Raw genomic sequence first — 12,303 nt, forward strand, 5'->3', positions numbered from 1 at the left:
TGTACAGGATTTGGTATAACCTAAGTTTCCATTTCTCCTGCCTAAATGCTCAAGAATGCAATGACTGGGTTTAATTGTTTAAAAAAAATTCCTATTTTACCAGTTTGATCTGCTTGACCTATAGATATTTGAGAAAGGCTTTTAGGGGCACCTGGGTGGCTCAGTCGGTTAAGTGTCTGACTTCGGGCTCAGGTCATGACCTCACAGTTCATGGGTTCAAGCCCTGTGTCAGGCTCTGTGCTGACAGCGCAGAGCCTGGAGCTTGCTTCAGATTCTGTGTTTCCCTCTCTTTCTCTCTGCCCCTCCCCTGCTTGTTCTCTCTCTCAAAAATAAATAAACATAAAAAAAAAAGAAAGACTTTGAAATTGACTTAGTGACTTATGTATTTTAGAAGCTATTTTATAAGATGTCCACAATGTGAGAATTGTTATAACTTTCTGTCCGTAAAGCTAGAACCCCAGGGCCTGGGATAGTGGTTCTGGGTTCAGGAATCCTTTGGTGCTGTGTGGACCAGAAACTCCACCAGATGTACTGGTTTGAGACTCTCTAACTCTACGGCAATAATAATGTGGTGTCGTAGTTACCAAGAATGTGAGAGAATTAGTTTGAAGTTGTACCACCCCTTTGACATTGGACCGCAGGCACGTCATGACCATGATGATGACTGTAGAGGAAGGAAGTGAGCATACTATTTTGCCCCCACAGATGTCCCTAGGAGACAGGAAGTAGAGGAGGATGGCTTCCCTTCAGGTGCTGGCAGTATATGCTGGAAGCTGGGAGCCTGGTTTGAAAAGTCTACTGTGTTTGTTCATTTGGCGTGAACTGCCCCAGAGGAAGTTCTCTAACCTGTGGAATTTGCACAGAAGAGATGTTCCAAATACACAAAGAAAAGGCAAATACGAGCCCTGCTAGGAAATCTTTCCTTCTGGAGGTTCTTTTGCATTTGTATTAGTTACACTCTGGAGAATTTACTGCACGTAGGCAGAGGTCAACTCCAGCATTCCCCCTGCCTCTGGGCAGCATTCCCGGAAGTGCCTTCAACAGTCACACCTTCCCAGGTGTGCAATTCTGCTTAGCATCAGATCCAGGGATCCCACTTCCTTGAGCCCCATAGCACCCATTGTCCTCTTAACACTAATTTAATAAGGCTGCCTGGAGCAAGGGCTGTGCAGCTCTGTCTGTGTTAGTTTCCTATTGTTCTTGTACCAAATGGTCACAAACTTAATGGCTTAAAACAACACAAATTTGTATCTACTAGTTTTGGAAGCCAGAAGTCTGAAATGGGTCAAAATCAAGGTGTCAGCAGAGCTGTGTTCCTTCCGTAGGTTCTAGGGGGAGAATCTGTTCCTTGCCTACTCTGGCCTCCAGAGTCTGCCCACGTTCCTTGGCTCATGGCCCCCTACCACCCCAAACTCTGCATCTGCAATCACATCTTCCCTGACTCTGACCCTACTGCCTCCTCACATAAGAACCCTTTGGATTAGATTGGACAATCCAGGATAGTCTCCCCATCTCAATTTTTTAATTTAATCACATTTGCAAAGTCCCTTTTGTCAAAGGGTATCTGCTGGCTGTATCTGCTCAAGATCCAGGGCCCCGTTTAGGCCCTCATTGTGTATCTTCTGGAAGCGTCCATCAGCCACCTGATTGGTCTCCCTTTGTCTATTTGGCTCCTCTACAATCCATGGCCTCTGCAGCTACTGTGTCTTACCCAGAGGCTACTAGATCAACACAAACCCCTGACCCTGGCTCAAGGTTCTTGATAGATTGTCTTCCCATTTTTTCTTATCTCCTACAGGTCTCGTTTATTTGCTTTAACTACCAGCCTATTTTGTCACATATGTATTTTAACATGCACAGAGTTTTCCTGCTTCTCTGCTATTACTTCTTTCTTTGCATCTGAAATGCCCTTTTCCCTCGTTTTCACCTGTTGAAATCCTGCTCGACCTTATCATCAAAGACCTTAAAATGTAGATGACCATTGATCCAGAACTTCCATAGGAATTTCAGGCAGTGGAATAATCCTGAGGGTTCTGCATAGATACACCTTCAAAGATGTTCACTGTAGCACTATTAATAAAAAGAAAAAGTAGAACCAACCTAAATAGATATCCAACTATATGGAACTGGTTTCATAAATCGTGGAATATCATGAAGAGAAACATTCAGTGAACAGAAGAAAAAAATACAAAAGTGTTAGTGAATTGAATATTTATGATATATTCAAAAGCAAAAACCCAGGTTATAAAACTATCTGTATAAAAATATTTTATTTAAAAATTATATCTTAGTGGTGCTTGGGTGGCTCAATCGGTTAATTGTCCAATTTTGGCTCAGGTCATAATCTCACAGTTCCTGAGTTTGAGCCCCACATTTGGGTTCTGTGCTGACAGCTCAGAGCCTGGAGCCTACTTTGGGTTCTGTGTCCCCTTCTCTTTCTACTCCTCCCTGGTTCTTGTTGTCTCTCAAAAATAAACAAAAAAAGATTATATTTTGTATGTATATAATATATATATTTGAAAAGGAAAGTAAAACGCTTAAACTTTTTAAAAATTTTACATTTATTTATTTTTAATTTGTTTTTAACATTTTAAATTTGTTTTTGAGAGACAGAGCATGAGTGGGAGAAGGGCAAAGAGAGGGGAGACACAGAATACAAAGCAGGCTCCAGGCTCTGAGCTGCCAGCACAGAGCCCGACATGGGGCTTGAACCCATGAACTGTGAGATCATGACCTGAGCCTATGTCAGACACTTTAACCAACTGAGCCACGCAGGCACCCTGCGTTTATTTATTAAATTCAAATTAGTTAACATACAGTGTAGTATTGGTTTCAGGAGTAGAATTTAGTGATTCATCACTTACATACAACACCCAGTGCTCATCCCAGCAAGTGCCCTCCTTAATGCCCATCACGCATTTAGCCCATCTGCCAACCCACTCCCCACTAGCAACCCTGTTTGTTCTCTGTATTTAAGAGTCTCTTCGGGTTTTCCTCCCTCTCCATTTATATCTTATTTTTCCTTCTCTTCCCCTATGATCATCTGTTGCATTTCTTAAATTCCACATATGAGTGAAATAATATATTTGTCTTTTTCTGCCTGACTTATTTCACTTAGCATAATACCCTCTAGTTCCATCCATGTTGCTGCAAATGGCAAGATTTCATTCTTTTTGATCACCCAGTAGTATTCCATTTTATATACCACATGTTTACCCATTCATTGTCGATGGACATTTGGGCTCTTTCCATATTTTGGCCATTGCCAATAGTGCTGCTATAAACATTGGGGTGCATGTGCCCCTGTGAATCAGTACTCCTGTATCCTTTGGATAAATACTTTGTAGTGCAATGGTTGGGTCGTAGGGTAGTTCTATTTTTAATTTTTTGAGGAACCTCCACACCGTGTTCCAGAGTGGCTACACCAGTTTGCAAAAGTGTTCCCCTCTTTCTGCATTCTTGCCAACATCTGTTGTTTCCTGAGTTGTTAATTTTAACATGCTAAACTATTGATGGTGGTTGTTTCTGTGTAATAGGATTATGGGTGATTTTTATTTTCTTATTTTTAATTTTTTTTTTTTTCTTAACGTTTATTTATTTTTGAGACAGAGAGAGACAGAGCATGAACGGGGGAGGGGCAGAGAGAGAGGGAGACACAGAATCGGAAGCAGGCTCCAGGCTCTGGGCCATCAGCCCAGAGCCCGACGCGGGGCTCAAACTCACGGACCGTGAGATCGTGACCTGAGCTGAAGTCGGACGCTTAACCGACTGAGCCACCCAGGCGCCCCTTATTTTCTTATTTTTATTTGTCCATACTTTTGTCCATACTTTATAACCATATGCTGCTTTTATAATAATAAAAAAGTGATTAACGTTAAAATATCACTCTACCCACCCTCCCCAGGTCAGTTCAAACTCCATCCATTCCTGCTAGGGAAGGTGTTGGTTGGCCATCATCCCCGACAAAGGTGAGTGCCCTTTCCTTTGACTCTCCATCACGGTTTGTAACCACTTAGTGTACCTCTTGTATTTATATTTATGAAATTGCTCCAGAGCAACCTCTGGGAATAGAACTTCATCACTGCGGTGTAAGGCCGACAGCTGCTCTCCTCCCTAGGGAGCACGGCTCGAGTGGGAGCACTCATACATCCCATACTCCACATCCCATGGCAGGCAGCCAGCCAGGATGCAAGGCAGGGTGACTGGAGGTTAGTGGTTTGGTGGGTCACTTTTGCTAAGGGTCCTGCTCCTGTGTTTGGAGGTGGGGTGGAGTCTGGGAAGGCAGGCTGCTTTCCAAATTCCATTCCCATTCTCATGGAACTGGTGGTCTGATTAGGGAGATAAGGCATCAACATATCACGTTCATAAAAAAAAAAAATACAAAAATTGCCAACAGATATCTTGTTAGTAGTATGAGGGGAGAGGAAGGAGAGGTCACACAGGTCATGGCAGAGGGACGTGCTCCAGACTGTTAAAACATCAAGCCAATGCGATTAGATCCCCAGGCTATATATAAATGTATCTCAAACACTCACGCAGCTCAGGGCCATTGGTGAATGTCTACAGCTTTCATTTCATAGAGCGTGCTTTTATACACAAAGAACTTCATAGAATCCCAGGAAAGCCAACAACCTCAGTGGAGATATTAACTCAGAAAAGGCTCCCTGGACAATTTTCAAATTTATTAACTGATCAACTGGATTTAATATGTAAAATTAAAGTCACTGGGCTTATACTGGCAAATGTAAAACTTGGTGGCATGGTCTACGACTTGGGATTTCCGTAGGTAATGATCTTAGTGTCAAATGGCCCAATTCTAGGTGTGCTAAGAGGAGTCAGGGGTTGGAGGGCTGAGGGCTCCACAGCCTGCACCTGCAGCCCCGGGTGCTCCTCACACTGTGGCTGTTGTAACTTCCACCCCAATGCGGTTTATGCGGCCCTTTGTGTGGCCAATCAGGAGTCCCAGCTGCATTCATCTCTGTTCCCCTGTAGTTAGAGAAAATAGTCTTTTAAAAAAATGTTTATATAATTGAGAAAGGGAGAGAGAGTGTGTGTGAGTGGGGGAGGACCAGAGAGAGAGGGAGAAAGAGAATCCCAAGCAGGCTCCTCACTGTCAGCGCAGAGCCTGATGTGGGGCTTGATCTGATGAACCGTGAGATCATGACCTGAGCCAAAACCAAAAGCTGGACACTCAACCGAATAAGCCACCCAGGCGCCCTGGCACTGCCTATTTAGATAAGACACTGGAATTTCTATTTTATCAGAGTATAACACTCTTGACTGGAATATTAAGACTATAATGGGGCACCTGGGTGGCTCTCTGCAAGGGAGGGATGTGGAAGATGATAGCAGAGAGGAGTGGGAGAAGAGGAAGGTCTTTCAGAGAATGGAACCAGTGAGCCAAGCACAGGAGGCATCTGGGAGTGATGCCGGTGGGCGAGGAGCAGACATTCTGGGGTACACGGTGACGCCAGGGTGGACAGGTGCACAGCAGAGCCCAGGAGGCAGTTAAGTGCACTGACTATGGAGCACGAGGCCCCAGAAGGAGGGCCCTACTAAAAAGGAAGAAGTAGGGGCTCTGGGACTCCCTCTGCTGCCTTCCTTTGGTGGCTTCTCTGTACTTTGGCTGCTTCTGCCTTGCCTAAACTGTCTTGGGGTTCAGGAGGAAGCAGCAGCATCCCGGGGAGTCAGAGGTCATGGAACCTGGAAGTTGGGGGCCACTAGTCTTTAGAGGAGTTGTGTGGGCTTGGGAAAGAGGAAGTGCAAGGGGATGGGCTAAGATTTCAGAAACTTGACCTTGCTTTCTGAGCACATGGCACCCCTTGGATTTTTGTGTCACCTTGCCTTGAAGAAGGTTGCATTTAATTTGGTTTAAAACAAATAAAAGGATGTGGCATATCCCATGAATGCAAGTTTGTGGACTAAGATTCGTAGTCCCCACAACAGATTTGAAGATTCAAGTTGACAACTTTTGTAATATTTCTGGAAGGCTTATCCAAGAAACTCATACCAGTATTGCTTCTGAGAGGGAAATTAGGGGGCCGGTAGGGTGACCAACTGTCCCAGTTTGCTGAGAAATGTCCCAGTTTTAGTAATAAAAACCCCATGTCCCCAAGAGTCCCTCAGTTCATAGCGAAGTAAGATGATTGTCATCCACCTGGGAGGAAGGGAGGTTTGACTTTTCACTGTGCATCCTTCTCAACACTTTGTGTTTTGTACTTTTACTTTGGATCTATGGTACCTAGCACCCCCTCGCCACCAAAAAAGCATTAAATGATTCCTCAAACTCCCGCACATAAAAAACAAACAAACAGGGGCGCCTGGGTGGCGCAGTCGGTTAAGCGTCTGACTTCAGCCAGGTCATGATCTCGCGGTCCGTGAGTTCGAGCCCCGCGTCAGGCTCTGGGCTGATGGCTCGGAGCCTGGAGCCTGTTTCCGATTCTGTGTCTCCCTCTCTCTCTGCCCCTCCCCCGTTCATGCTCTGTCTCTCTCTGTCCCAAAAATAAATAAAAAACGTTGAAAAAAAAAATTAAAACAAACAAACAAACAAACAAACAAAAAAACCCTTCATAAATAAAGGTTAAAGGTACAGGAAGAACGGAGAAAAACATTTGCATACTAATGTGAGGAAAATGGAATAATATTCTTTCTTTTTAAATTTTTTTTTTAATGTTTATAATTTATTCTTGAGAGAGTTAGAGAAACAGAGCACGGGGCGGGGGGGGGGGGGCGGGCAGAGAGAGAGGGAGACACAGAATCTGAAACAGGCTCCAGGCTCTGAGCTGTCAGCACAGAGCCCAACGCGGGGCTCGAACTCACGGACCGCAAGATCATGACCTGAGCCAAAGTCAGACACTCAACTGACTGAGCCACCCAGGCGCCCCAATAATATTCTTAATCTATAAAGAGCTTAAACAAATAATCAAGAAAAGACAAACATCTCAGCTGAAAATGAGCTAAAGACACAAGAACTTCACAATAGAAGAAATACAAATGGAAATAGTAGAAAATATTTCCTAATAATGAAAGGAATGAATATTCAAACAATAATCGCATACCAGTATCTGCCAGTGAAGTTACCAAATAATAAAAAAGAATTGTCTTAGTTCAGGCTGCTGACTTAAAAAAAATTTTTTTTAGTGTTTATTTATTTTTAAGAGACATGGACAGAGTGTGAGCGGGAGGGGGACCAAGGGAGAGGGGGAGACACAGAATCTGAAGCAGGCTCTAGGCCCTGAGCTGTCAGCACAGAGTCTGACATGGGGCTTGAACCCATGAACTGTGAGATCATAAGCTAAGCCGAAGTCAGATGCTTAACCAACTGAGCCACCCAGGTGCCCCAAGCTGCTGGCTTTTTAATGGTATTTCGCTATTTAAAAAACCCCTACAGCCTGGGTGGCCTTAGCAACAGATATTATTTTTCATGGTTCTGGAGGCTGGAGGTCCAAGATCAGGGTGCCAAGAGATCCATTTCTTGGTGATGGTCTGCTTCTTGGCTTGCAGACAGTTGCTTTCTCACTGTGTCCTCACATGTCAGAGAAAACTCTCGTGTCTCTTCCTCTTCTTATTAGGGCACTAATGCTATCATGGTCCTCATCCTCCTGACCTCTAAGCCTAATTATTTCGGAAAGGCCCACCTCCTAATACCACCACATTGAGAGGGAGGGCTTCAACATATGAATTTTGGAGGACACACACATTCAGTTCACAATAATAATAAAATGCCCTGGGGGGCACCTGGGTGGCTCAGTCAGTTAAGTGTCCGACTTCAGCTCAGGGCACGATCTCACGGTTTGTGAGTTTGAGCCCTGCATCAGGCTCTGTGCTGGCAGCTCAGAGCCTGGAGCCTGCTTCAGATTCTGTCTCCCTCTCTCTCTGCTCCTCCCCCACTTGCACTCTGTTTCTCTCTCTCAAAAATAAACAAACATTAAAAAAACGAAAACAAAAATAAAATGCTTTGGAAGTGTAGATTGGCATAATTCTTGGCAGAATATATAAAAGTCTTAACAATTTTTGTGCCTTTGACCCAGTGATTTTTTTTTTTTTTTTTTTTTACTGCAAGGACTTTGTTTTAAGGCCATAGGCCACGTGTGCAAAAATGTGTGTGCAAGGATGCCAGTGACTTTGCTGCTTGTAAGGGTAAAACCATATGCCAAGGTCCCTGGCCTCAGGGCTTTACTTAAAAAAAAAATTTTTTTTTTTTTTACATTTACTTATTTTTGATAGAGAGAGACAGAGCACAAGTGGGGCAGGGGCAGAGAGAGAAGGAGACACAGAATCCAAAGCAGGCTCCAGGCTCGGAGCTGTCAGCACAGAGCCTGACACGGGGCTTGAACTCACGTACCTTGAGATCATGACCTGAGTTGAAGCCAGAGGCTTAACTGACTGAGCCACCCAGGCGCCCCCAGGGCTTTACTTTTAAATGAAAATTTCAACCTTACAGAAAACTGAAGAGGATAATATAGTATAATAGTTACATAGATAATACAGCCAGATTGGTCCCATCTCAACATGTTTCCATATTTGCCTCATATTTTTGAAATGATGAAATAAATAAAGCATATACAAAGAGGAATAGCCCTGTATGTACTGTTCTCTGGATTTCATCTTCTTTGATCCCCCTAGAAGCAGCTACTATCTTGAATTTACTGGTCATCACACCATGCATGTGTATGTTTAGTTTATTGGCAATTAAACATATTTATAAGCAATAGTATACAGTTTTCTTTTACATGGTCTTTAACTTTACAGAAATGCTAGCTCGCTGTAGAGATACTCTGATACTTGCTTTTATTTCTTGCTCACCATTATTTTGGGGATTTATCCATGTTGGTATACAGAGCCCAGATTATTTTTTCACTGCTATTTGGCATTTCATAGGATGAATGTATCGCAAGTTATTCATGCACGCTGTTGAAGTATATTTAGGTTGTTTACACATTTTTTGTGACTACATTCACTGTTGCAGGTAAACATTCTGTGCAAATTGCTTTGTGCACGTGGATGAAAATTTCTCCAGGGGATATGTCTAGGAGTACAATTGCTGGATCATGGGGAATTGCTATCAAATGTAATAGCTATTTCCACATTTTTCTCCAAAGTGATACACCATTTGTCACAACAACAGCAAGCAGGAGTTCCAGTAGACCCACATCCTTGCCAATCTGATGGATAGATAACTAATTGTGGTATTATTTTGGATTTTCCTGATGACCAGTGGGGTTGAATTGTTTTTCATATGTTTACTGGCCAAATGGGTTTCTTCCTTTTCTGTGAATTGTCTTTCTGTATCACTTATCTACTGCCACTGGGTTGTTTGTCCATTTTTTTTTTTTAACTTAAAAAAATTTACATACAGGGAGGGATTCCTGGGTGGCTCAGGCAGTTAAGCATCCAACTTTGGCTCAGGTCATGATCTTGCAGTTTGTGGGTTTGAGCCTCACATTGGGCTCTGTGCTGACAGCTCAGAGCCTGGATGGAGCCTGCTTTGCATTCTGTGTCTCCCTTCCTGTCTGCCCCTTCCCTGCTCATGCTCTGTCTCTCTCAAAAATAAATAAACATTAACAGAATTTGACATGTAAAATTATATTAGTTTCAAGTGTACAATATAATGATTTGATATTTATATATATTGTGAAGTGATCACCACAATACATCTAGTTGACATCTGACACCACCCATAGTTACATTTTTTTTTTCCTGGTAATGAGAACTTTTAAAATCTACCCTCTCAGCAACTTTCATATGTATAATATAGTATTATTAACTATAATCACCATGTTGTACATTATATCCAATGACTTATTGATTTGATAACTGGAAGCTTGTATCTTTTTACCCCTTTCACCTCTGGCCATCACCAATCCATGAGCTTGCTTTTTAAATTTTGTTTTTCTTTTAGAGTCCACATATCAGTGAAATCACATCGTATTTGTCTTTCTTTGACTGACTTATTTTACTTACCATAATGCCTACAAGGTCCATCCATGTTGTCAAGGATGAGATTTCCTTCTTTCTCATGGATGAGAAATATTCCTATAAATGTACATACTACCTCTTCTTTATTCATTCATCCATTGATGGACACTTAGGTTGCTTCTATGTCGTGACTATTGTAAATAATGATGCAATGAATATACATATACATTTTTGAGCGAGTGTTTTCATGTCCCTCAAATAAATACCCAGAAGTGAGGTTGCTGGGTCACAGGGCAGTTCTATTCTTAAGTTTTTGAGGAAGCTCCCATAGTGGCTACACCAATTTACATTCCCACCAACAGCACACGAGGGTTCCCCTTTCTCCACATCCTCGCTGACACTAGTTATTTCTTATCTTTTTCATACTAGCCACTGTTCATTTCCTACTGACAATTTTAAATTTCAAGTTGTCTGAACTATTCTTAATCTTTTGCTTTCCATATGGATTTTGATCAGATTGTCTAATTTCATGAAAAGTCTTGCTACATTTTGATTGGCGTTGCATTTAATTTATAGAGTAATTTGAGGATAATTGGTATGTTTACATTATTGTGGTTTAGTATGTATGAACACAGTGTACCTTCCTTCCTATTATGTTTTCTTTTATGTCTTGTAACAAAATTTATGATTTTCTGCATAATGGTATTATACAGATTTTATGGACTTTATCCTTTTTTTAATAACAGTATCCCTCGTTTTATTTCTGATATTGTTTCCCTTTGTTTTCTTTCCATTGTTTTTTCCTTTCTTTTTAAGTTTATTTTTTTTAGTAACCTCTACACCCAGCTATGGGTCTTGAACTCATGACCTCGAGCTCAAGAGTCATGTGCTCTTTCCGACTGAGTCAGCCAGGAGCCCTTGGAATTCATTCTTAAGTGCCTTACAGTATTTCTTTTGCTGACAGAGTCACTTTAAAGATTGCATTTTATAATTATACAGGAACATAATAGATTTTGAAAATTCATCTTGTTTTAGCAAACTGCTGAATTCTGAATAAGATTCTTTTATGTCAATTCTCTGAAATTTTTCTATACCGATAATCTTATCTTCAAATAACTATTTTGCTTTTCCCCATCAAAGTTGCATATATGTCCTCGTGTTTTGCTACTGTACTGGCCTGAATGTCTGATTCAATGTTGACTAGCAGTGATGATACGGGACATCTTTGTCTAACAGTTTTTAAAGGGAAAGTGGCTTGTAATTTACTGTAATTGTGAAGTTTGTGCTCTTTCTTAGGTCAAGAACATTCCTTTATTTTAGTGGCTAATATTTTGTTTGCTTGCTTTCCTTAAGTGAATGTGGTTTACTTTTACCTAAAGCCTTTTCACTTTGCCTTATAATTCGATAATTTTTAAAATACTTTTGGAGTTTATATCATGAAGTGCACATAAATCTATAATTATCTCTTCCTGGGGTGTTCATCTTTTCACCAACTTTTTATCCTCTTTATGTCTAAAGATGACCTTTATCCTATGTCTGTTTTGTCTGATGGTAGTATAACAATCTTTCTCTTGGTTACCATGACCTTTTGCTTTTTTTCCCCATGCAGTCTTGTGTCTTCATGTTTTAGGTCTGTCTCTTGAACATTGCTGGATTGTGTGACTTTTAAAAGAAATCCAGTCTGATAATCTTTCTTTTTATTGCTGATTAACAATGTTTAGATTAAAAAAAATTTTTTTTTAAGTTTTGGGACAGAGAGCAAGCAGGGGAGGGACAGAGAGAGGGAGAGAGAGAGAGAGAGAGAATCCCAAGCAGGCTCTGCACTGTCAGCATGGAGCCCAATGTGAGGCTTGAACTCATGAACTGTGAGATCTTGACCTGAGCTAAAACCAAGAGTTGAACACTTAACTGACTGAGCCACCCAGGCACCCCACCAATATTTGGATTTTTGTGTGCCTTAAAAAAGTTGTTTCTTCAATGTTTATTTATTTTGAGAGAGAGAGAGATAGAGAGATAGAGAGCCAGAGCCAGAGCAGGGGAGGGGCCGAGAGAGAGGGAGACGCAGAATCTGAAGCAGGCTCCAGGCTCTGGGCTGTCAGCACAGAGCCTGACCTGGGGCTCCAACTCATGAACCGGGAGATCATTACCTGAGCTGAAGTTAGAGGTTCAACTGACTGAGCCACCCAGTTGCCCCTGTGTGCGATCTCAATTTACGCTATTTGCTCTGCGCTTTTCATGTTTTTTATTTATTTATTTATTTATTTATTTATTTATTTATTTATTTTTCTAGGTCAGTCTAGTTTTATTTATTTCTTGTTTTTCCTCGTTGGTTTGGAAAAGTACATTCAATTCTGTTCTTTTAATAGCATTTCTTGAAATTTTGGT

The sequence above is a fragment of the Neofelis nebulosa genome, chromosome 8 (genome assembly GCF_028018385.1).
Source record: "Neofelis nebulosa isolate mNeoNeb1 chromosome 8, mNeoNeb1.pri, whole genome shotgun sequence".
Classification (NCBI taxonomy): Eukaryota; Metazoa; Chordata; class Mammalia; order Carnivora; family Felidae; genus Neofelis; species Neofelis nebulosa.